Here is a 25,226-nt window from a genome sequence, read left to right as displayed (position 1 = left end):
GGCAGAGTGGGATAGAGGAGAGGTTCTACCGCCTAGAGCTTAGACAGCTGAGGACAGAATCAATGGCAGAATAATTAAAATCGGGGAGGCTCACTGCCAGAATTAAAGGAGCACAGATGTCTCAGAGATTTAAGGGGCTAAAATAGATTACAAATGGAAAAGGGTGCAGTTATGTAGAGATCTCAAAAGAAGAACAATATTTTAAAATCATGGTTTTATTTAACCAGGATTCAAAATAAATCATTGGGGTGATGGACAAACAAAATTTGATGTGAATTAAGCCATATGAGTTTCGGATGACTTCAGTTTTACAGAGGGGTTTGAATGTGGGAGGCTGGCCAGAAGTGTATGGAAGAGTCAACTGTGGAAGTAACAAAAGCATGAACTGGGGTTTCATGAGCAGCTGAGCTGAGGTAGGGGCAGGTGATGTGACGGAGTTGGCTCAAATAGACACTGAATTTTTGGATCAAATACAAAGGTCACTAACATGTATTCCATTTTTTTCTTGAAGAACTACTTCTTCATACATTTCCTGCTTGCTATAAATCTGCTTAGTAGTTATAACCTGAACCATATGGTCCACTCCCATTTGTTGGAAATGCTTGGAGTATACAGCAATATTTTTGATGCACCAATAACTAAAATCATATCCACACCTAATCTGCCAGTTCTTTGTATATACCCAATAGTGCCAGAGGCTTCCAATTTATAGATTAGCCTCATGTGCAGGACCTTATTGAAGTCTAGATAGACAACGTTTACTTGGCTTTCCTACCATATCAGCATCTGAATTTCTTCAAAAAATACAACAGCTCCTTTTGTGCATTAGTTGATTTGAATGGAGGTAGTTCAAGATGGGTAAATAGTTTCCGTGCAAAAGGAACCAGCAACAATGCTCTCTGGTAAGCAAAACATTGTCAAGGGAGTTTAAATAAGACTACTTATATTGTAAATCCCTTTTTTTGAAGTAGTTATCAAATTTTATTGATAGCTTTCTAAAATAAAAGTTAATTTTAAGTTTCTGCAGGCTATATCGTAAAGTCATTCCTAACATATATGATAGGAATAAGAAAAACTGATTGGAAAAATGAGTAAGTACATTCCTCCTCCTCAAGCTTATTGCTAAAGACCAATAAGAAATACAATGGTTTTCTCACAGGTTCAAGCACACACCTTGCCTCACTCAAAGAATTAGGGTTCTAAAGCAGCTATTCTTAAAATACTTGTCCTTTATTGTTCAGTTTCTCTAAACTGTCCTTAGACATCCAGGAAAATCAGAATGGCCCACAAAGTAAACACTAGTCTTACAGGAACAAATGCAATCTTTATGAGTTACAAGTTGTTTGCTGTTTGCTGCTAAATATACATAACTGGACTATCATGCAGCTCCATTTCAAGAGTTCAAAAGAGTAGCAGAGGGTGTGTAAATGTGCTCCACAGAACACTGCCCTTGTAAACCCTGCTGTCCACACATAACCTTTACCCCAAGTACACTGTACATCTGTGAAATGTAAAATTGGCTTATTAATACTTTAATCAGATTCTCCTGTATAAAAATATATTGCAATACAATTCTTATTAAAAATAAATCCTCTCATCCACATCTTCTTCAAGGCTCAGCAAGTATGTGGGAAAATAAGCCATAATGTAGCCAAAGCAGCTGAATGGGGCCTCATACTGGGAACTGAAATAACTCCAAAGAGGTTGGTATCCTGTCACCAAGACACCCTTTATTTACACGTGGAGAGTCTTTGACACTGATCCAGCCCCCTCAGAGCCAGTTTCCAGACTGAACAGGATATTGGATATACCTGTTCTTATATGTCAGCCAGGGCTCCCCGATTGGACCAAAATAACAGCCCAGCATTGGCATTCATGATGCCAAATACTAACATATTCTATGAGGTCCACCTGACAGACCTCATTATAATCATTACATCGCTCCCCCTCTGAGGGTGAGGCCACAGGCCAGTTTGTAGCTCCTCCTGGGGTGTTTTAACATCGGGTCAGGTACCTCCTATTCTGCCTCCAATACAGATAGGGGTATTGCACAGTAGCTCACCTCTTCCACCCTGAGATCTCGGAAGAAATTCATTCTCCACTTCAGGTGACAAAGGCATCAAGGTGATGATATCCGCTGTATCCATTTCAAATTCCAAGGTATCTTCAATGCTTCATGGACAGGGAGAACCCATGGGTTCTGGAACAATCAGAAAGGCAATCAAGGAGCTGAGCATGTTTTGCTCCTGCACTGTTTGCTATTTTGCAGCTTTCATATGGACCACGTGCTTATTTAGGACAGTCACACCAATCTGAATATTATACGTCATTGGACCTGACCTCGCACCAACCATATCTCATATCCATGAAAGGCCATTCCCAGGGCTCCTAAAACAAACTTTGTCCCCTGGAGTAATCCACCTTTTTTACTATCCCTGCAGTTGCATGAAGAATGATGCTATAGAACCGGGACCATGGTATCCAGTGGAGCTGTAGGTTGTTTCTTTCAGCCAGCCTTGAAAGTTTGGACTGTACTTTCTACCGAACCCCCAGTAGATGATGGATGGTCTGGAGCTGTACTTGTATATAGAATACTCAAATTTCCTGATAATAAACAATGGCCCATTATCTGTGACAACACTTCCAGGAGTCCATACATTACAAAAGATGGGCACAGTTTTTCTATCATTGTCCTCGTGTTTGGCGCGTGAACTTTATGCACATCCAGCCACTTGGAGTGGGCGTCCACAATGACGAAGAATATTGAGCCCATGGAAGGATCTGTACAGTTGGCATGTAACCCAGTCCAGTGTTTGTTCAGCCATTCCCACAAATGTGAGGGAGCTGCTGGCGGTAATGTTTGTTAATTGGCATTCTGGACACTGACTCACCAAGGCAGCTATGTCTGCATCCTATCCTGGCCACCAGACAAAACATCTTTATTCTGGAAACCTCCAGATGACCTAGTGACATTCAGCAGGTATCTGGCAGCTACTTTTGCTTGGGATAATCACTGTTGCTCTCCATAATGATGCGCCATCCTCTATTGAGGTTGGATCTCTCCGGGTCCAAGAAAGGTTTCAATTCAGGCTGTGATGGCCCTTTGTTTTCCCCGATTTACCATCGGCTGTTTCAGTTTTGCCAGGACCAGATCTTTCTGCATCCAAAATCTGAAATTGTCAATTGTGACTGTAAGTGTGTCCAGAAAATTCAAAAGCATTGCTGTCTCTTCCAGTGGTGGTAGCACCAGTGGTCTATCTGCCAATGGGAGGCAGCTCAGTGCATCGGCATTTGCAACATGGCCTCCCGGATAGTGTTCTAACTTGTAATCATACACACTTAGAATTAGAGCCCAATGCTGAATTCGGCCTTAAGTTATGGATGGCACTGCTTTGTCCTCTTTAAGTTGATCTAGGAGGGGTTTGTGATCCGTCATTATTACAAATTTGCATCCATAAATCTATTGGTGGAACTTCCTGACTCCAACTATGACCGCCAAACCTTCCTTCTCTATTTGGGTGTATTTATGCTATGCATTCAATGAAATCCTGGATACATACGCCATTGGGCGTTCCTCTCCATTGGGCCTCCATATGAGCTAATACTATCCCAATGCTAAATGGGAAGGCTTCATATGTCAATACCAGATCACGCTTGAATTCATAGTATGCCAACACCTTAAAGGATGAAAGCTGGTCCTTCACTTTTCTGAAAGCTATGGCTTGGCTACGTGACCATTTCCAAGGCTGACCCTTTTTTTAAAAGAGTGGATGAAAAGGTACGAGGATAGAGGCTAGGTTATGTGTGAACGTTTCATAATAATTCACCAGCCAAGGAAAAGCTTAAGCTCCAGGACAGTCATGGGAGTCAGGGCACCATTGATCGCCTTCACTTCATCTTCCAATGTCTTGTCAACACTGTTGCCCAAGTGGGTCACTTGGGGTGCCTGATACACACATTTTATCCTTCTAAGGCATATATCTGCCTGGAAATGTCTAAGGACTATAACCAAATTCTCCAAGTCCTCCTTATTGCTCTTCCTTTTTATTAGTACGTTATCTAGATAAGGAGCACTTGGAGAACTTGTTTATAGTCCTTAGACATTTCTTCCAAGCAACCTGGGTAGAATTGTAAAATGTTCTCCATTATCCACTGAAAAATGGCACAGGTTGACAATACCCTAAATGGTCTCGTATATTGGTACAAACCCTGATGGGTATTAATTGTACCGTAATTCTGGGAATCCTCATGCAACCACAATTGCAAGTACACATGGCTCATGTCCAGCTTCATGAAGGACAGACCCTGGCAACTTTGAGTATAGATTCTCTATGCGAGGTACTGGATATTTATCCAGCTGCAAAAGGTGGTTTACTGTTTGTTCAAAGTCCCCAACAAAGGCAAACTGAGCCACTGGGCTTCACAACTGGTATGACAGGTGCTGCCCAGTCCACAAACCAGACTGGTTTGATGATTCTTTCACTTCCCAACCTCCTGATTTCTGCCTTTACTTTTGCCCACAACACAAATGGCATGGGGCAGGCCTTGCAGAATCATGGAATTGTTTTCTGGTCAACATGCTAGGTGGTCTTGGCTCCTTTGATTGTCTCTTGACCTTCCTGAAAAATGTCAGGGAATTTAATTAGGACTTCACTCAGGCAGCCACTTTCTAAACTGAAAAAAATTTGAGCCAGTCTAGCTGAATGTTTCTCAAACAATTTTGCCCCATCAAGCTTGGGTCCAAGCCTTTTACCACAATTAGTGGTAAATGAACCAGCTGCTTCTCATAAGAGACCAGAACCAAAATTGTACCTTTAATCTGTAAAGATATCCTGGTATAGGTTCTCTGTCTAAATGAAATCTTATGCAAGCCTACGTGTTGGATTCCAGAGTAAACTTCATTAAAGACTGGTTCTGCAATCACTAAAATGGCCAAGCTGGTATTGACCTCCATTAGAACCGGGTGACCATTTAACCAGGCATTCATTTTGATGGTTCTGGCTTGGATGTTGCTGAGCATTTTAATTGTTCTAACCAGATATAGGTGGACTTTCCAGAGTGTGCACTCTCTTGGATACTGGCCTATGCGTTCCCCTACTCAATTTAGGTCTCGTGGGACTCCTTTGCTGCCTCAGGTCTGCACACCAGCAACAACTACACTGGCTTGCCAGCCTAGATCCTGAAGAAAGCTTTAACTATTTGGCCAATGCTTTGCTTTGTTTTGAGGTTTTGCAGTGGGCTGATCCAGAGTCCGATTAGTGGTGCTGGAAGAGCACAGCATTTCAGGCAGTATCCGAGGAGCAGTAAAATCCAGAGTCCCTCTATTCAGGATACTTCCTGAGTGAGGTTATGCAATAGCCTTCACTCAAGTGGTGTTCCCCAAGCTCAGTCAGACCAGCGAGGGTGTCCACTTTTGTTGGAATAACCTGAACCTCATATGTTCCACATGCCGTATTTTCCAATGATAAAACCAGTTGGAGTGCCTGTTTGAAGTCCAGTTGGGCTTCAGCTAGTAGATGCTTTTGTATGGTTACATCGTTCATCCTACATACCAAAAATAGTCTCTCAGCAGCTCATTAAGGCTTAAACCAAAGTCACGTGCCTCAGCCAGTCATCTTAACCTTGGCAAAAATCACGATACAGATTCCCCTGGTTCTCGAATTGCCAAGTAAAACCAATAGCATCTCAGAATTAGAGAAGGCTTGGGATTGTAATATTCCTTAACCAAATCCATCAACTCTTGAAAACCTTCAGTATCTGATGCCTCAGGGAAACTTAAGTTCCGAATAACCAAAGAAGCTATGGGTCCGCAAGCTGTCAGGAGAATTTCTCATTGCCTTTCATATGCCCCAAAGTCATTTGCCCAAAGCAAATAAAGCATTCTTTCCACATATTGGGCCCGGTCTTGGATGGCTGAATCAAATGAGTCAAGCTTCCCCAATAATGGTATGATGCAAGAAATACTTACCCCAACTCAAAGCTGACTGCTGTGAGCCAATTTCTTCAGAAGTGTGCTTTTCTCTCGTCATCATGAAAATATCTCCATAGAGGCTGGTATCCCATCATGTTTTAGTTACAGGAGGAGAGTCCTTGACCTTATCCAGTTCCCTCAGAGCCAGCTCTCGGAGTGAAGAGGATGTCTGACACTAATGCTCAGAGGTAAAAACAAGGACTGCAGATGCTGGAAGTCTGATCCATCAGCCAGGGCTCACTAACTGGACCAGTGTAACAGACCTGATCAGGGAATTCATATTCTATGAGATCGACTTGGCTGACTTCAGTAACCCAGGTCAGGGCATGCTCCTGCTTTCTTAATTGGAGATTGGAGACTAACACATTGGGACAAAAACAAATAGGCAAAAGTTGACATAGATTCTTTGACCCACATGATTAATAGTATTCCAGTTATTAGAAATCCCACTCCAGTTTTGGTTAAGAACAGGAAATGATCACATCTGGTTTGGTAAATTGTCACCAAAAGCAGTGCATTGGGCTGAAATTGACTGATTTCTCATTTCACTGCTTCACGGACATTTTAAAGAGGAATTATCTCAGTGACAGGATAGGAGAGACCCATTTTATGTCACAGACAAGTGACAGAATAACAGAAATCAATTTGATGCCCACTGATAATCCACTTGAAAAACTGCACCAACTTGGTTTATTCCAACCATGACAAAAATTCCTGTCAAGACCAGAGTGGGACATTAGAAGACGAGTGACTTACAATCATGATGAGTAACAAAATTAATCTCATAAAATGGCCAGTCAGAATGCTTTAAGCTGACAGTGTGAGTTTGATCTTAAAAAATCATAAATTATATATGTGGAAAAAAATGACTATTTGACAAAAAAGACTGACACAGCACTTTTCAGGATGACTGGACATCCCGAAGCACTTTATGCAAATTAGGTAATTTTTGAAATGTCACCACTGCTGCAATATAGGAATCTTGGCAGCTAATTTGTGCATAACAAGCCTTCTTAAACATTAATGTGATAATGACCACAGCCTGAATGCTCATTGGCCCGAAAAGGAAGGCCCAGAAGCAAATTTGCTCGCAATTTCACAGTGCTGTACCATGGCCCAGTTTGCCAATACATTCATTCCTCTTGTGTATTTTCATGCAGCCTAATTTGGGTAGTCAATTAATCCAATTAAAGTCTCAACCAAAGGCAATCAGCATATGCCAGGGCTCTGGGCAAGGACAGTGGGCAAATTCAAATGCAATAAGTCACTAAAACACATGAGAAAATTCAATCAACAGGGCCAGCAATTTGAGAAGCGTCACCACCATAATCAGAATGAACAGAATTTCAGAGGGGCTGCTCCTCCAATCACAGGTTGGTTCTCACTCATGCCTGCTGCTGATAGGCTGATGCTTGATTGGAGGCAGCCACAAAGGTTGTGGAGGGGCAAGGGGAAGCTCTGAAGGCGGTGGGGGAGAAACAGACTATAAGAGCAACAGGACAGGATGAGATTGCAAAAGGGGTAGGAGGCAAGAGAAGGAGCTCCAAAAGAAAGGAAAAACAAGAACAGGGATGGGAAGTGTTGGAGGCTGCAAGGGAGATAGGGAAGAAGGTGGCTACAAACAGGATGGGATGGAAAGGAAATCTCCGAAGGAGAGAAATAGAGGTTACAAAGGAGAAAGAACAATTTTAAAATTGGCAACAAAGAAATGCTAAGTGATCTAAGAGCCAAGAATCTTAAAATCACAAAGGTAATGAGTTCCTTGCAACTAATTGGGGAAACTCCCATTTACGGCTACAAATGTTCAGGAGCTACTATTTTGCGAAGAATGTGGTGGGTGCTACTGTAATCAACACTGTGAATAGAATTTGGCCAGAAATCAGCAAATTGTCAATTTTGGTGAGATTCATCAAAGGTTTCTCTCTGCCAGGCCCAGCAAGGTTCTCACACTACCTCCAGACTGATTTGGAGATGCCGGTGTTGGACTGGGGTGTACAAAGTTAAAAATCACACAACACCAGGAGCGTCGCACCGAAAGCTAGTGTGCTTCCAATTAAACCTGTTGGACCATAACCTGGTGTTGTGTGATTTTTAACTTTCTACCTCCAGACTGTCCTTATCACCTATGCGCCACACCCCCACAGCATCCCACTTGCTGTAATTGCCCTCTCATAAAAGTTTTAAATACTTGCCTTATTGGGAACCCCCCCCTTTCATAGGTTTCCCCACACCTGTGTCACATTTAGAATGCAATTGTGCACCATGTCAAACATCATCTGTCTGGAACTACACTGCATCACATGTGTCAATTGCCCCAGAGATGGCAGATAGAGGAAAATTGTCACCAAACTTTACCAGCAGGAACTTTGAGGTTCTGGTGAACAGGGTGGTGCAGAGGAGGGCTGTCATCTTCCCTCAAGTTCAGCACAGGAGATTATACCACTAGACCTGTCAGCCTGGTTCAAGGTTGCCACCTGAGTCAGAGCTGTTTCCACAGTCTAAAGGAACACTTAGGAGTGCAGGAAGACTGTCAGTGACTGACCTTCTCTGTTCTCCAAGGATAAGTTCCACCATCCTCTCTCTGTTACCTCACACTTACTCTCTCTCTCTTCCACTGCACCCACCTGCCACTAAGGATCATACCATTCTCACTATTGCTTACAACATGTTCCCTTTCTCGTTCACACGCACCCAATCCCCCCACACTATTAACTCTGGATAGCTTCTGCACTCACTACTCACTTGGGATCCCTCACCACCTTTCTTCCACCTGCATCAGCACTAACACCTGTGCTGACCACTTTCATCTAACTCAATACCTCCCTTTGTCTCAGTATGGGAGAAAACAGACACCAAAATTGGAGGTGTAGTGGACAGCGAAGAAGTTTACCTCAGAGTACAATGGAATCTTGATCAAATGGGCCAGTGGGCTGAGGTGTGGCAGATGGATTTTAATATAGATAAATGTGAGGTGCTTCATTTTGAAAAAGCAAATCTTAGGAGGACTTATTGGTAAGGTCCTAGGGAGTGTTGCAGAACAAGAAACCTTGGAGTGCAGGTTCATAGTTCCTTGAAAGTAGAGTCACAGGTCAATAGGATAGTGAAGAAGGCACTTAGTACCATTTCCTTTATTGGTCAAAGTATTGAGCATAGGAGTTGGTAGGTCATGTTGTGGCTGTAGAGGGCATTAATTAGGCTACTCTTGGAATATTGCTTGCAATTCTGGTATCCCTCCTATTGGAAGGCTGTTGTGAAACTTGAAAGGGTTCAGTAAAGATTTACAAGGATATTGCCAGGATTAGAGGATGTGAGCTACAGGGAAAGGCTGAATACACTGGGGCTGTTTTTCCTGGAGCGTCGGAGGGTGAGGTGTGACTTTATAGAAGTTTATAAAATCATGAGGGGCATGTATAGGTTAAAGAGACAATGTCTTTTACCTATGGTGGAGGAGTCTAGAATTAAAGGGCATAGATTTAGGGTGAGAGGGGAAAAACATAAAAGTGATTTAAGGGGCAACATTTTTCACGCAGAGGGTGGTGCATTTTTGGAATGAGCTGCCAGAGGAAATGGTGGAGGCTGGTACAATTGCAACATTTAAATGGCATCTGGATGGGTATATGAATAGGAAGGATTTAGAGAGATATGGGCCATAAAATGGCAAATATGACTAGATTAGTTTAAGACATCTGGTCAGCATGGACGAGTTGCAGCAAAGGGTCTATTTCCGTGTTGTATACTTCTATGACTCTATGACAATAGGGCACATATATGAAACCCATGATGGGTGACGGGCTGCACAACATTCGCCTCTTCACTCCTTACAAGGATAGTTTCCTGGCTCTGGCCAATGGGGTTTGCTCATGTAGTGATGCCAAATGTCCATGTTCTTGCAACCAAGTAACGATCATTGTTCATTGCCGTGTTGCTCTCCCATTATCACCGCTTTGAATATATTCTTTCCATGCCTGAAATTTTACCCCGTTTTTGGGACGCATTCCCTTTTCAGCCTCCTGCAGGTATCAGTGGTACCTATGCTGGAAACCAATTAGCTGTGACCCTGTCACAGGGAAGGTGTGCATTTTGAATTTCTATGTTTTAAACATCCGCTGACATCATGGAGAAAGTATTTTAACACATCACTACTTGCCTGCAAACAAAATTCATAAACCATGGACCTAACTAGCATGGATTATTCGTGCCAAGCATTAATGATCTCTGTTATTCTTCTGAGAAATGAAGATACACTTCATTTACCACTAGTAAACCTCTCACGATAGTTATCATTCTATATAGGACTATATGTACAGAGACTTAATGTGCAATGAATACCAACCCCAGCATAATGCCTTTTGTATTTGAAAAATGAAGAGTGCAAGGGAATATGTGGAATAAATTAGCTTGTAATCAAAGATGTTCCTTAGGACCGCAACGTGCGAAAGTAAATCATTTTTCACCCTGTCACTATCTGATCCTAGCATACCATGTACATTTCAGTTTATTTATGTGCATTTTAACATAAAAATCTGCTCCTCAATTTCAAACACACAGTTCTTCAAATCCTAATGTACATAGGTTAAATTCTGCCTTCAACTAATGTTAAAGGATTTCATTTCAGAATGATGTATCTTTTAGGGACATATCCATTGCAGGGCTGAAGTACAACAAGCCAATTATTCCTAATCCTACTCCACTTGGCCCCAATGATAGGTTTGCACTGTTAAGGCTTTCAAAGCATAGTATTCTTTAAAAGGACAAGCGGTTGAACAAAGACCACAACTGTTATGTTGCAGATTTTCTTCTCAGTAACTACATAAATATTATCCATCAATTCTATGGATTAAGATCAGCTGATGAAGTCAAGAGTGAGTGGCTGGGTCAAGCAATTTTCCTAATGATACCAAATAAGGAAACCATTGCAAATATTTTGAAAGGCCTTTTTTCCAGATCAAAAGGAACCACAAAGAATGAAAGTAGTCAAAATTGAATAATTGTAAAATGATATCATTGCGATCTTTGTTTTACTGTGTAAGACTGTAAATAAATGTTACTTGTGCTTATAACAGGCACTATCAGAAGGTTACATAAAACTGACCTTTGCTGTTTTAGATATTATTCACAATTTGTTGTAAGCAGCACAATCCAATGGCTTGAATTATCTCTTTATTCTATCGGACCCTGTTGGAGTGTGGCATAGAATTAACAAATGGTATTAGAAGTATTATTATATATCACTATAGACTGCATGTGGAAAAATATCAAATTCTCTGTAGAGTCCATCAAAGTAAGTTATCATTTCAATAGAGACAGGATAATGTATTGAATATTTTTCAGAAAACCTGTGTGCTTTTAAGTCTTTACCTGTAATTGAATATATAACTAAATACATTGTACAAGTGTGATATATATGGGATTGCTGTATACATGAAAAAAGATAGGAAGAAGTAGGGGTTGGGGAACTGTTCGTCAAATATATCTGCATTATTCAAAGGGCTTATTTGCATTAATTATTAAGTCACAGAAACTGAACTAATTTGCTACGCTACTTAGTTCCCAATACAGCCTTAGTCAATGTTCCAAAAATAGTACATTTTAATAACATGTCTCAGTGTAAGTCTATGTCTGCAGCTAGAGACATAATTATATTTTAAAACCTACACTGTGGGAATAAACTGAGGCAAGGAGGATATCCCTATCACCAGCATTTGTATAAAAATATTTCCTACCACTAGGAATGTTGGGAAGAAGACATTGATGTAAAAAGTATATTGTAAAGACTGATATCTTCCTCTCCCCATTAGCTTTAATGCAGCCCTGAATGATTTTACTGATTCATTAAAAGTAATAGACTGAGCAACATACTGACCAGAGCAACAAAATGGCAGGGACTCAGAAACTGTAAATTATCTGTACAAGTTACTAATATGCACAATTCTTGGATCTGTTCCTGCCCATAATTTTCAATTATAATTAATCATGTTTTCAAAATTAAATAAAATTATCCAGAAAGGGGTAGCAGCATTCAAAGGCACAAATCCATGATTATAATAATCCATATTGAAACATAATTTAAAACACAGTAGATTAGTATGGCAATCTAAATTTTTATATCTTGCATGGCATTTCACCATCCACAAACCAACTGATAACAAGCAGATGAAACTCAGGTTATGACACTTAGAGCCACAACATACATAAATCTTTAGTTATTCAATCAGATTCTCCCCTGATATTAATTTTTAATTCATGGCTTTCTATTAACAATCCTCTATAAATGTTTATAAAATATAACATGATTCAGCTAAACATAAAAAAAATTGGGGTGAGATTTTGTAGTCAGTTCATTATGCAGTTAAATTCAAATATTTTCAAATAAAACTGTTGTTTCATTTGAAAGTTCTGATATATTTCTTTGAGTTTAGAAATTGAAACAATAAAAAGTGTTTCATTTTAAAGACTTGAGCAAAGGTTTTTTTTTTAAAACATGTAACAACTGTCCTTCAGATTCTTTCCAGGAAAAGATGCAACTACTAATAAATAATATGAAAATACTAATTTCTTGACACTTTTACTTTCAATTCCAGACTTACTAATTGAATTTAAGTTTTGGTGTGGTTTATGGGTAAAACACCACTCCAAGTATGATAATGGTCCGAGTGTTCCCTACCTACAAAGTACTTAAAGGCCTAAACTAGGTAGGTGCAGATAAGATGTTTCCCCTGAGTGGTGACTTGAGAAGCAGAAGGTACAATTTAAAAATAAGAAAGATGCCAATAAAATGATGAGAAATTATTTTACTCAGAGGGTTATGAATCTTGTAATTCTCAAACCCAGGACTGGAGAAGCCTAATCTTAGAGTTTATTTATAATAGAGTTTAATAGATTTCTGTTAACCAACGGCATCAAAGGTTATTGGGATAATGTAGATAAGATGCATTTGATTAATCATGATTGTATTAAATAGCACAGCAGGCTTGATGAGCTGAATGGTTTACTTCTGTTCCAATTTTATCCCTTGTAGCCTATACCATGAAGATTGGGAAGTATTGAGACAGATGCCTTGAATCTTTCTAACACTACTGACTATTTACACTATTATAATATCTCAGATTTATACATAATCTGTGTTCAGTACTCACTAACTACATAGAGCAATGGTAAAGGAACTGCAAGTAGGATATCACTATGACCCACTTGTGCTTTTGCAGCTACTACTGAAGGTGATGGTAAGGCAGATTCCATTATACTGGAATGTCACATGCCAAGACGTCATCAATGATATGTCTTAAAGATATGCAGCTTGTTTGGCCTGGAAACTATGCAATATCATAACAAATTCCACCGGCTGCTTTGAACCTGTATCCTTACAGCATTATTCTCAGCCTAAAGATTACTAGTTGAATAACATCATCACTACACCACCATCTCCTCCATGACTCTCTTGCTTTCTCCTCCTTTTCACTTTGACTGTATCCTGAATCCAGATTGCATCCCTTCATCAGATATTTATTGCAGTCCAGTACATTAATATACCACGGCCATCTTAGTACTTCTAGGCACAAGAATCTTATCCTTTTTTAGATTTAATGTACAGAAGAAAGACATCAGACTCAATTGAATCAAAATGTCATTTGGCTTCGGATAAGAAAACTTTGTAAACCAATGACAGTTTAGCGTCATGTGGATGCCATGCTCAATTACTGATATAATTAATTTTAGTAATAAACACATTAAATTCAATGCAAACATTGCTTCATAGTACAGAGCCTCTTTGATGCTTTGCCCTGATATATGATAATTTTAATGGATGTAGGTCTAAAATAGACTGTCACCAAAATAAGTGTACCTAAGCAAGTCGCACTCTAATGTATCATGCAACATTCTGACAGCCTCTTCTAGGCATCTGTACAGCTATAGACATGCCAACACATTAAAGTGCTGGCGCCCATTCACACAGCAACAATTATCTCCTTGAGGCACCATAGACAGCAAAATAACTTAGTCCTTTTACACCAACTTGAAAAGAATTGGAGAGATGCAAGGTGAGCTTGCTAACTACAAGCAGTAGCACTTAATTTATAAATTATCTGCATCGCTTTCTGAAGCAAAAGGTGAAGCTCCATAACCAACTCAACATAATTTCAAGCCCAAGCCTTCACTTGATGAATAATTATATCAGCAATTGGTCACGTGTATTCTTAGGAACCTCTCCTACTCCCTTTCTCTCTCTCTTCCCACTTCCAGACCCTATAATAATCCCAGGGAAGATCAAAACCAGGCAAAGAATGTGCGTAAATCTCTACCCCAAATATTATTGGGTACTATTGCATTTTCCCAATATGTAGCCTATATCTCTGAAACAATTTCGAGGCTAAACTTTTCACAATAAAATAAAAGCTTTTGAGTGGTAAAACTGAAATAAAGCCCACCAAAACAAAATCAGTGAAATAAAGAGCAGGGCTACAATGATAACCATCAATTTAACTCTGCCTACAAGAATAATTTTAAAAAAGTGTCGAGATACAAAATCAATACATACTTTATTTGATATTAAACCATCTTTCAAGGATTCATTTTAAATATCATGAATGTTCAGAAATAAATTTGCTTTATCAAACCCTTATTGATTTTACCTCGGGGTGGCGTCTGTGTGTCCACATCAACATGAAATGGCGCAAGGACTCTGTGCTAGTCTCCAGTTAATGCTCATCACTGGTAGAGTTTGTGATTGTTAGATGTAGACCATTTTATTTGCCATTGGAAATTACTGTTGTCCTTATAGTCGGAGTGTATATTCCTCGCAGTGCTAATGCCAAGGAGGCACTCTGAACTGTATGGTGCTATTAGTGCATTGCAGAACGCACACCCTGTTTATTGCTGCTGTTGATTTTAGCCATGCGAATCTCAAGAGTGTGCTCCCTAAATTCCATCAGCATGTGGACTTTGTGACGTGGGAGGGGAACAAGCTGGATCTTGTTTATACAAACATCCCCAATGCATACAGGGTAGAGCCCCGGGCCCACCTCAGCTCCTCAGACCACATCGCTGTTATGCTAATGCCAGCGTACAGACCACTCGTCAGACGGGTCAAACCAGTTCGGAAGCAGGTGAAAACCTGGCTGGCAGAAGCCATTTCTGCTCTTCGAGACTGTTTTGAGTGCACTGACTGGTGCATGTCCATGGAGGTGGCAACCGATGGTGATTCCATCAACTTAGAGGAGTACACAGTGTCGGTGATTTGCTACATTAACATGTGCACTGACAATGTCTCTGTGTCTAAGACATCACTTCTCGCCCCAACCAAAAGCCGTGAATGACCTGAGATTCCGCCTTCAGAGCGGATGATAAGTCAGCCCTAAAAACAGCGAGGGCCAACGTGACTCGGGAATCAAAGAGCCAAAGTGTGCATTCACACAGGGAATACACAGTCTTTTTCAGGACTGCGGCAACAAGCAGAGAATGGAGAAGGGTATCCAGGCCATCACCAACTACAGAACAGCATCGTCTGCTTGTGCTGGGGATGCCTCTCTCCTGGTTGAGGTGAATAACTTCTATGCATGGTTTGAAGCACGAAACGAAGTGGCAGCGAGGACGTCCACCCCTCCCACAACGACCAGGTGCTGTGTCTTTCCACGATTGACACAGAGTCAATCCACGTAAGACTGCTGGACCAGATTACATCTATGGCAGAGTGCTCAGAGGATGCTCTAACATGCTGGCGATGTTTTCATAGACAGTTTTAACATCTCCCTGAGCTGCGCCATAGTTCCAAAATGCTTCAAGGCCGCTACCATTGTTCCCATGCCGTAGAGGTTTTCAGTGTCCTATCTCAACAACTACCGCCCTGTTGCACTTACATCATGAAGTGTTTCGAGAGGCTCGTGATGAGGCATATTAAGACTCCACTGTCCCCTTCACCGGACACCCTGCAGTTCGCGTATTGTCTCAACTGTTCAACAGATGATGCTATCTCCACCACCCTCCATCTGACCCTCACCCACCTGGACAAGCAGGACACCTACATTAGATTATTGCCCATAGACTTCAGTTCTGCATTTAACACTATCATTCCTCAGCACCTGATTGGAAAGCTAAGTCTGCTAGGCCTAAATACCTCCCTGTGTAACTGGATCCTGGACTTCCCGACTGGGAGACCTCAGTTAGTCCGAATTGGGAACAGCATCTCCAACACCATCACACTGAGCACAGGGAGGCCCCACGGCTGTGTGCTCAGCCCACTGCTGTTCACCCTGCTGACACACGACTGCGCAGCGATGCACAGCTCAAATTATGTTATTAAGTTCACTGATGACATGACGATAGTGGGTCTCATTAGCAGGAACGAGTCAGCATACAGAGAGGAAGTGCAGCGGCTAATGGACTGGTGTAGAGCCAACAACCTGTCTATGAACGTGGACAAAATGGAAGAGATGGTTGTTGACTTCAGGAAGGCACAGACCGAACATTCTCCACTGGATATCAACAGCTCCCCCATGGAGATCATGAAGAATTCCAAAATTTCTTGGCATCTAGCTGGAGGAGAATCTCACTTGGTCCCTCAACACCAGCTCCATAGCCAAGAAAGCCTATCTCCCAACCCAACCCTCACCACGTTCTAACCAGGGTTCATTGAAAGTACCCTAATCTGCTCCATCACTGCCTGGTTCAGAGATTATACTGGTTTGGATCGTAAGGACCTAAATCGGATAGTGAGGACAGCTAAGAAGATCTTCAGGTCTCTCTTCCCTCCATTACAGACATTTACACAACATGCTGCATCCACAAGGCTAATGCCCCCCTCACTCAAACTCTCCTCTCCCCTGTTATCTGGCAGAAAATACCGGAGCATTCGGTCTCTCAGGGCCAGACGGTGCAACAGACTCTTCCCCCAAGCCATCAGGCTCCTTAACACAGTATGATGACACTTTATTCCATTTGCAATTTTCATATGACTTTTTGAATTGCCGCTAAAATAGATTAGATTAGATTCCCTACAGTGTGGAAACAGGCCCTTCGGCCCAACCATCCACACTGACCCTCCGAAGAGTATCCCACCCAGACCCATTTCCCACCTAACACTATGGGCAATTTAGCATGGCCAATTCACCTGACCTGCTCATCTTTGGACTATGGGAGGAAACCGGAGCACCCGGAGGAAACCCATGCAGACACGGGGAGAACATGCAAACTCCACACAGACAGTCGCCCAAGGCTGGAATCGAACGTGGGACCCTGGTGCTGTGAGGCAGCAGTACTAACCACTGAGCCACCGAGCCACCCAAATGATGTTTTATTAATGAATGTTCATTGATACATTGTAATTTGCCCACTATTGTACCTACTATCTTGTTTTGTCAGGAATTACTGTGCTGTTTTGCTCTTTTCTTTGCATTTTATGCTGCCCTATGTATGACCGTACTCTCGTGTAGTTGGTATGTTCATATAGTACCTTGATCCTGCTGGAACACTGTTTCATTTTTATTGTACCAGCTGTATATGGTAGAAATGAAAAATGAAGCTACTCTATCTGTTTCAAAGTGATTTAGATTTAAGGTGCCGATCATCCTTATCGTAGATTAAGTGCTGTTTCATGTGCTTAGAAAAATATACATAAATATTCTGATTCTGAAACTGTCTCTACATCATAGTGAAAAACTTTTCTTACTAACACGTATTAAAGAAACTTTGATTTACAAAAATATAGCTTGCAGCTTAAAGCAATCATAGTGCCCTGATACAAAAATAGAAAATGCTGGAAAAGCTCAGCAGATCTGGCAGCATCTGTGGAGAGAAATGAGGAAGAACTGAGGAAGGGTTACTGGATCTGAAACATTAACTGTGATTTCTCTCCACAGATGCTGCCAGATCTGCTGAGCTTTTCCAGCAACTTCTGTTTTTGTATCTGATTTACAGCATCTGCAGTTCTTTCAGTTTTCATAATGCCCAGATGCATGGCTATATTGCTAAATTGTCCAAGACTCCTTTGTTCAGTATAGCATTGGAAAAGAAGCATTCTGAGTTTTGATGTTTTTGGGGTGGGGGTTGGGTGGGTGACGGCTGAAAATTGAGACATCCTACATTTTTCCTATTGTAGGGTAATCATTCTTCAATTTTCTATGAAACAAAGCTATCAGGATTAGGTAACAGGAGGCTAATAGGGAAGGCAGATGAACCCAGGGAATGGTTAGGAACATGGGACTGGGATATCATAGCAATTACAGAAACGTGGCTCAGGGATGGACAGGACTGGCAGATAATGTTCCACAATACAAATGCTACAGGAAGAACAGAAAGGGAGGCAAGAGAGGAGGAGGAGTGGCTTTTTTGATAAGGGATAGCATTACAGCTGAATTAAGGAGGATATACCTGGGAATACATCCAAAGTAGTTATTTGGGTGGAACTGAGAAATAGGAAACGGACTATCACATTATTATAGATCCCCTAATAGTCAGCGGGAAGTTGAGAAACAAATTTTTAAGGGGATTTCAGTTATCTGTAAGAATAATAGGGTGGTGATGATAGGGGATTTTAACTTTCCAAACATAGACTGGGACTGCCATGGTGTTAAAGGTCTAGATGGAGAGGAATTTGTTAAGAGTGCACAAGACAATTTTCTGATTCAGTATGTGCATGTACCTACTAGAGAAGGTGCAAAACTTGACCTACTCTTGGGAAATAAGGCAAGGCAGGTGACTGAGTTGTCAGTGGGGGAGCACTTTGGAGCCAGTGACCATAATTCTATTAGTTTTAAAGTAGTGATGGAAAAGGATAGACCAGATCGAAAAGTTGAAATTCTAAGTTGGAGGAAGGCTAATTTTCACAGTATTAGGCAAGAACTTTCAAAAGCTGATTAGGGGCATATGTTCGCAGGTAAAAGGACGGCTGGAAAATGGGAGGCTTTCAAATATGAGATAATGTGAGACCAGAGACAGTACATTCCTGCTAGGGTGAAAGAAAAGGCTGGTAGGTGTAGGGAATGCTGGATGACTAAAGAAATTGAGGTTTTGGCTAAGAAAAAGAAAGAAGCATATGTCAGGCGTGGACAGGAGAGATCATGTGAATTCTTAGAGGAGTATAAAGACAGTAGGCGTATACTTAAGAGGGAAATCAGGAGAGAAAAAAAGGGACATGAGATAGCTTTGGCAAACAGGGTTTTTTAATATACATTAAGGACAAAATGGTAACTAGGGATAAAATAGGGCCCCTCAAAGATCAGCAATGCAGCCTATATGTGGAGCTGCAGGAGATGGGGGAGATACTAAGTGAGTTATTTGCATCAGTGTTTACTGTGGCGAATGACATGGAAGATATAGAATGTGGGTAAATAGATTGTGACGTTTTGAAAAATGTTGATATTATAGAGGTGGTGGTGCTGGATGTCTTAAAATGCACAAAGTAGATAAATCCCCAAGACCTGATCAGGTGTACCCTAGAACTCTGGGAATTTAGGGAACTGATTGCTGGGCCCCTTACTGAGATACTTGTAGCATCGACAATCACAGGTGACGTGCCGGACGACTGCAGGTTGGCTAACGTGGTGCCACTATTTAAGAAAGTTGGTAAGGAAAAGTCAGGGAACTATAGACCAGTGAGCCTGACATCAGTGGTGGGCAAGTAGTTGAAGGGAATCCTGAGGGACAGGATGTACATGTATTTAGAAAGGCAAGGACTGATTAGGGATAGTCAACATGGCTTTGTGTGTGGGAAATCATGTCTCACAAACTTGATTGAATTTTTGAGAAAGTAACAAAGAGAATCGATGAGGGCAGAGTGGTGGGCATGATCTGTATGGATTTCAGTAAGGCGTTCGACAAGGTTCCTCATGGGAGACTGGTTAGCAAGGTGAGATTACAGAGAGAACTTGCCATTTGGATACAGAACTGGCTCAAAGGTAGAAGACAGAGGGTGATGGTGGAAGGTTGCTTTTCAGACTGGAGGCTTGTGACCAGTAGTCTACCACAAGGATCAGTGCTGGGTCCACTTCTTTTCGTCATTTATATAAATGATTTGAATTTTGGATGTAGGTTTGCTCACTGAGCTGAAAGGTTCATTTCTAGACGTTTCATTACCTTACTATGTAACAACTTCAGTGGACCTCATGCGAAGCAATGCTGAAAACTCCTGCTTTCTATTTATATGTTTGGGTTTCTTTGGGTTGGTGATGTCATTTCCTGTGAAGTCACTTCCTGTTCCTTTTCTCAGGGGTTGGTAGGTGGGGTCTAACTCGATGTATTTGTTGATAGAGTTCTGGTTGGAATGCCATGCTTCTAGGAATTCTCATGCAAGTTTTTGTTTGGCTTGTGCTAGGATGGATGTGTTGTCCCAGTCAAAGTGGTGTCCTTCCTCATCCATATGTGAGGATACTAGTGAGAGAGGGTCATGTCTTTTTGTGGCTAGTTGGTGTTCATGCATCCTGGTGGCTAGTTTTCTGCCTGTTTGTCCAATGTAGTGTTTTTTACAGTTCTTGCTCAGTATTTTGTAAATGGCGTTAGTTATGCTCATTGTCTGTATAGGGTCCTTCAAGTTCATTAGCTGCTGTTTTAATGTGTTGGTGGGTTTGTGGGCTACCATAATGCCTAGGGGTCTGAGTAGTCTGGCAGTCATTTCCGAGATTTCTTTGATATAAGGAAGAGTGGCTGGGGTTTCTGGACATGTTTTGTCTGCTTGTTTGGGTTTGTTGCTGAGAGATCGGCGGACTATGTTCATTGGGTACCCATTCTTTTTGAATACACAGTATAGGTGATTTTCCTCTGCACTGCGTAGTTCCTCTGTGCTGCAATGTGTGTTGGCTTGTTGAAATAACGTTCTGATGCAACTTTATTTGTGGGTGTTGGATGATTGCTTCAGTAGTTCAATACTTGGTCTGTATGTGTTGTTTTCCTGTAGACGGTGGTTTGAAGTTCCCCACTGGCTAGTCGCTCTACTGTGACATCTAAGAATGGCAGTTTGTTGTTGTTTTCCTCCTCTTTAGTGAATTTTATGCCAGTAAGGGTATTATTGATAGCCTTGAAGGTTTCCTCTAACTTGTTTCATTTAGTGATGACAAAGGTGATCCCGTAAATACAACTGGAAAATTTTGCATCAAAAATCTTTACTCACTCATGCAACAGACCATGAATGGACAGACAGTACAACAAGCCATAGATATTAGACAGCGACAAACACAGAAAATGAAAAAACTAGACCTCACCACAGGAAATAACATCACCACTGGTACAATTACAGCATTTTAAAGGCATCTAGATGGGTATATGAATAGGAAGGGTTTAGAGGGATATAGGCCAAGTGCTGGCAAATGGGACTAGATTAGGTTAGGATAACTGGTCAGCATGGACAAATTGGACCAAAGGCTCTGTTTCTGTGCTGTACATCTCTGACTCTATTTTCATGACTTGGCCAAATTGTAGTCATCTGTTCTAATGCCTTCTTCTGTGGCTTAATGTCAGATTTCATTTTTAATGCCTTAATGAAGTACCTTGGAACATTTTTAGACCTAAAATAAATATTGCCCTTTATAAATGCAAACACAGTACACTACTGGCTGTGTCGAGGACTGTGTTTGGGATTAATGCACAATACCTATTGATGCACTTAGTATATCAAACTCAGTCCTAACAGAAATGATTATGGAAAAAGGTATGAAATCACATTCTGATATAAATTTGTAATTCATAACTATATAGGATACATAAATTTTATGCACAGAAAACTGATGATATTTAAATTAAGATGTCAAAAAAAGTACAAATTATATTTGTAGGCTTTAAATTCATTTTGTAAAATACAATGGAGTATGCTGCAAGTGGTTTAATTTCAAAATATTCTATGTAATATTTGGATTTCAGAAAATTCAGAAACACAGCTGTACAGTTTTCAGGATCCTCTAACATATGCTATAGTTAAGGGGACTTTTTTTCTTTTGTCATAGTTTTCACATTAGGACCTGCAGTTTCATTGCATCACTGTTCATATGTGATGAGGAACATGATGCATTGCAAGTCATGTCTCCAGAATTCCACATTTCCTGACATACTTAGACATTCATTTCTGTTGCAGAAAATAGTGTTTTTCATATTTTCAGTAATTGTTCTTTCACTAGTTGACTCAGTTCACCACAAGTTGGAATGAATGGGGGTGTGTGTGCACGCGCACGCACACACATGCACGTTGCTGTATTTGCAGGTGGACCCCCACATGAACCTGCACATAAATCTCACATGAAATAAACTATTGCTTTCAGTCACCAATGCTTTCCAAAAATAGATGCATGTGATATTAATACATTCCTGAAGTGCATAATTTCACTGATTCATTGTGAAACAAAACAGATCAATTTGAAAACTATCTCATCCTCCAGATTACCACAACCAACAGAATATTTTTATCCAGCAAGTGGAACAGACACAGCATTCACTGTCTTTGATGGTGATTAAATGGAAGACAATGACTGATTTCAAAAGGAAATTAGATGGGCACTTGAGGAAAATAAACACCCTGGGATAAGACAAGAAAATGGAACTATTGTGATGCTCTACAAAGGAGGGTGTGGATTCAATGAGCCAAACAGCAACTTGTATGTCATAATGATTTTACAACAAAAATTTACATATATAATTATGTTTAACCCTTTTCACATAGACAAATGACCAAAGTTGCTTGAGAGGAAAAAGAGATTTTGAGCCAGGAATGACACTCTGAGTAGGTGACTTACTCAAACAGATGAGTTTTACAATGGCTTATAAAGGAAGATTTTAGTGGAGAGGCGAGTGCCAGATGGAAAGGAGGATGCAGAAGGAACCCAAATCATAGGAATAGAGGGTTCAGCGGAGGATGTGGCAGTTCTGAAGAAGTTTACAGGAATTTGATAGTAGAGTTTTGACTGAGCTAATGTTTAGTGAGGGTGGAGAATTGGAGGCTGGCTAGGTACACATTGAAATAGGCTGAATGTGACAAATGCTTGGATGAGGGCTTTAACAACAAGTGAGCTGAGATGGGATGGGCAGTGCTGTAAAGGTGCAAGTAGATGGGCATTTGTGACAAAGATGATATACAATGGAGGCTTAGCTCATTCCAGAATGGAACACTAAGGCAGAAAATAATATGATTCACCCAAGACAGTGGCTAGTTCAGAAAACAGAATTGATTATAGGTGTGTACATTTTATTGTGAAAGAAACAACGGTTTCGATGTTACAAATGTTAAGGAGAAAATTTCAGCTCATCCAAGACTTGATGTTGGACAAGCAGCTTGACAGTACATATAGAATGGAGGAGTTGAAAGAAGTGGTTGATAGCTACACCCAAGTGTTATTAACAATGACGTAAAACCATTTCTATGAATGATGTAGCCAATGAGTAGCATGTAAATGAAATAGTGGATGTGACCAAAGATGAATTTTTGTGGGATTTTCAGAGGTGATGGTGCTTCAGGTAGGAAGAGAAGAAATAAGTAGAGATTCTGATGCCACAGCTAAAAGTGAAGCTAAGCTGTTTCAATCTGTTCAGCTGGATAACAGAAGAGAGGATCTACAGGAAGATAGAACATTTGAAAGGCCACAGGAGGATAAGGAGATATTATGACTACAGTTGCTTTCACAGGAATATGATTTGCCATTTTGGCCTGTTCTGATTTTCTATATCTCTATGAAATGTAGTGAGAGCAGAGAAATCTAATTGTTGAGATTCAAACTGACAGTTGCTGGGTAAATGTCCTGGATTTGGGAGACAATCACACAGGACTTTTGAATTGAAAGGGAGATTGCACATGGAGTGATGGAGGATGGAGGATTTTCTTTTTGATGGGCTGTGTGGGGGGTTTAGACATTGAAGCCAGATTTGAAAGGGAGACTGAGAGGAGAGAACCATTAGCAATGTAAGCATGGGGCACTGATATAAGTGGTCAGGTTCTCCAACCTACCCTGGTGAGAGTGTGCTGAAGGGAACAGCTGGTGGGCCTGATGGATAAGATCACCTTAAATAGGGAAGGGTGAAAAACAGGCAACTGGGTCAGGCCTAGGCTTGGGATAGAGTGGAATTAGAATGCAACAAGATTACATAAGTCTTTAGAACCTACTAATTTAACCCATAATTCAGAACTAATTGTTGGGTATTGTTAAGATCTGACATTCGCAGGTTAATTATGTCCTAGACCATCAAACTACCTAAACAACAGAATCAGCGCATTGCAGAAAGTAAATTGCTTAGTGCGGCAAAGTCTCAGATGTGAAACCATCACATTTCTTAAATAGAAACATATAACTCCTTTCTTTTGAAAGTTGATAAAACACAAACTTCCTGGAAACATGAGCAGCGATTAAAACCCTGGCCGTTGAGATCTGGAGAGTAGGTCAGAAGAGCTGGGTTTTGAACATCCTCCCTGTCTATTAAACAGCAGGTGTAATCCAAACTGCTCCATGATAAACTGCAAGAGAATCCCCGCTTTGTGACAAACCGGTACCTCCTCTGAGGCTTCCCCAGCTGTGGGCGCAGTTCGCCTTGTGCACTCACGCTGACAGCTCGCTTTCTTAAAACAAAAGTCTGAGAAGATCTTTACACTAAACATATCCCGGTGCTCTACAGCGTATTAAACACGACTATTAAAAAAAAAAGAGCAAAATCTGCAAGCGAGGAGTAGCGACAGGAGCCCCCGAGCGCTCAGTCAGAGAGACAGGAGGATTGACACCCTCGAGCCCGCTACTCTGCCCAAGCTGAGGGTTTTACTCTGTGCTTGGCTCTCTGTGGCTGTGCTGGACTGACCTAGTGCCTCGCTGCAACAACTCTATCAAAGAGGGTGCAGTTTGTTGTATTTAAACGAAATACCTCTGGATCCCTTCACCGATCTATCGGCTAGCTCTCCCTCTGCATCCCTGCTGTCCTCTCAGGCGGTCCCACAGCCTGGCTTTTTATGTATATATTGTTCCTGCTGGATGGCGGACAGAACGGAAGTAAAACCTTCAAGTATGTGTCAGCCCTATCAAAATTACTCACAGGAGGCTCTTTCCGAGCGAGTGCAGCGTTTCCTCCTTTCCACTTGTGAAAAGAAGCCGATACAGTGTTCGTTTTCATAACTTGGATTTCTTCCCTGTATTCCAACTACATCGATAATAACCCCCGTGTGCAGATATTTGTTTTGAGTATGAGCGCTAGAGAGAAGGCTTCCAAAGAATGTGCAATGATCGCAACATGCTACCGGTGTTATTTTTTTTACATTTCTCCTCTTCCCCCGGCTTGAACCCCTGACTAGTGGGAACTTTACTGA

At 41.1% G+C, this 25,226-nt stretch overlaps 1 protein-coding gene across 2 annotated transcripts in view; it reads right to left on the bottom strand.

The window, feature by feature from the left end:
• Positions 1-24,973, bottom strand: part of LOC122557344 (serine/threonine-protein kinase PAK 3) — a 244,078-nt gene extending 219,105 nt beyond the window's left edge. Inside the window, exon 1 of one of the 2 annotated variants that reach the window (XM_087991933.1) lies at positions 24,956-24,973. The gene's annotated coding sequence lies outside the window, so the exon portion shown is untranslated. Of the gene's footprint in view, positions 1-24,787; positions 24,902-24,955 lie in introns of those variants that run through there. The other variant, XM_043704954.2, reaches the window with a different exon arrangement.
• Positions 24,974-25,226: the final 253 nt, after the last annotated feature.

The sequence above is a fragment of the Chiloscyllium plagiosum genome, unplaced genomic scaffold (genome assembly GCF_037043375.1).
Source record: "Chiloscyllium plagiosum isolate Xiang-an unplaced genomic scaffold, Cpla_swu_hap1 HiC_scaffold_11, whole genome shotgun sequence".
Classification (NCBI taxonomy): domain Eukaryota; kingdom Metazoa; phylum Chordata; class Chondrichthyes; order Orectolobiformes; family Hemiscylliidae; genus Chiloscyllium; species Chiloscyllium plagiosum.
This window is presented reverse-complemented; position numbering and strand designations above follow the sequence as displayed.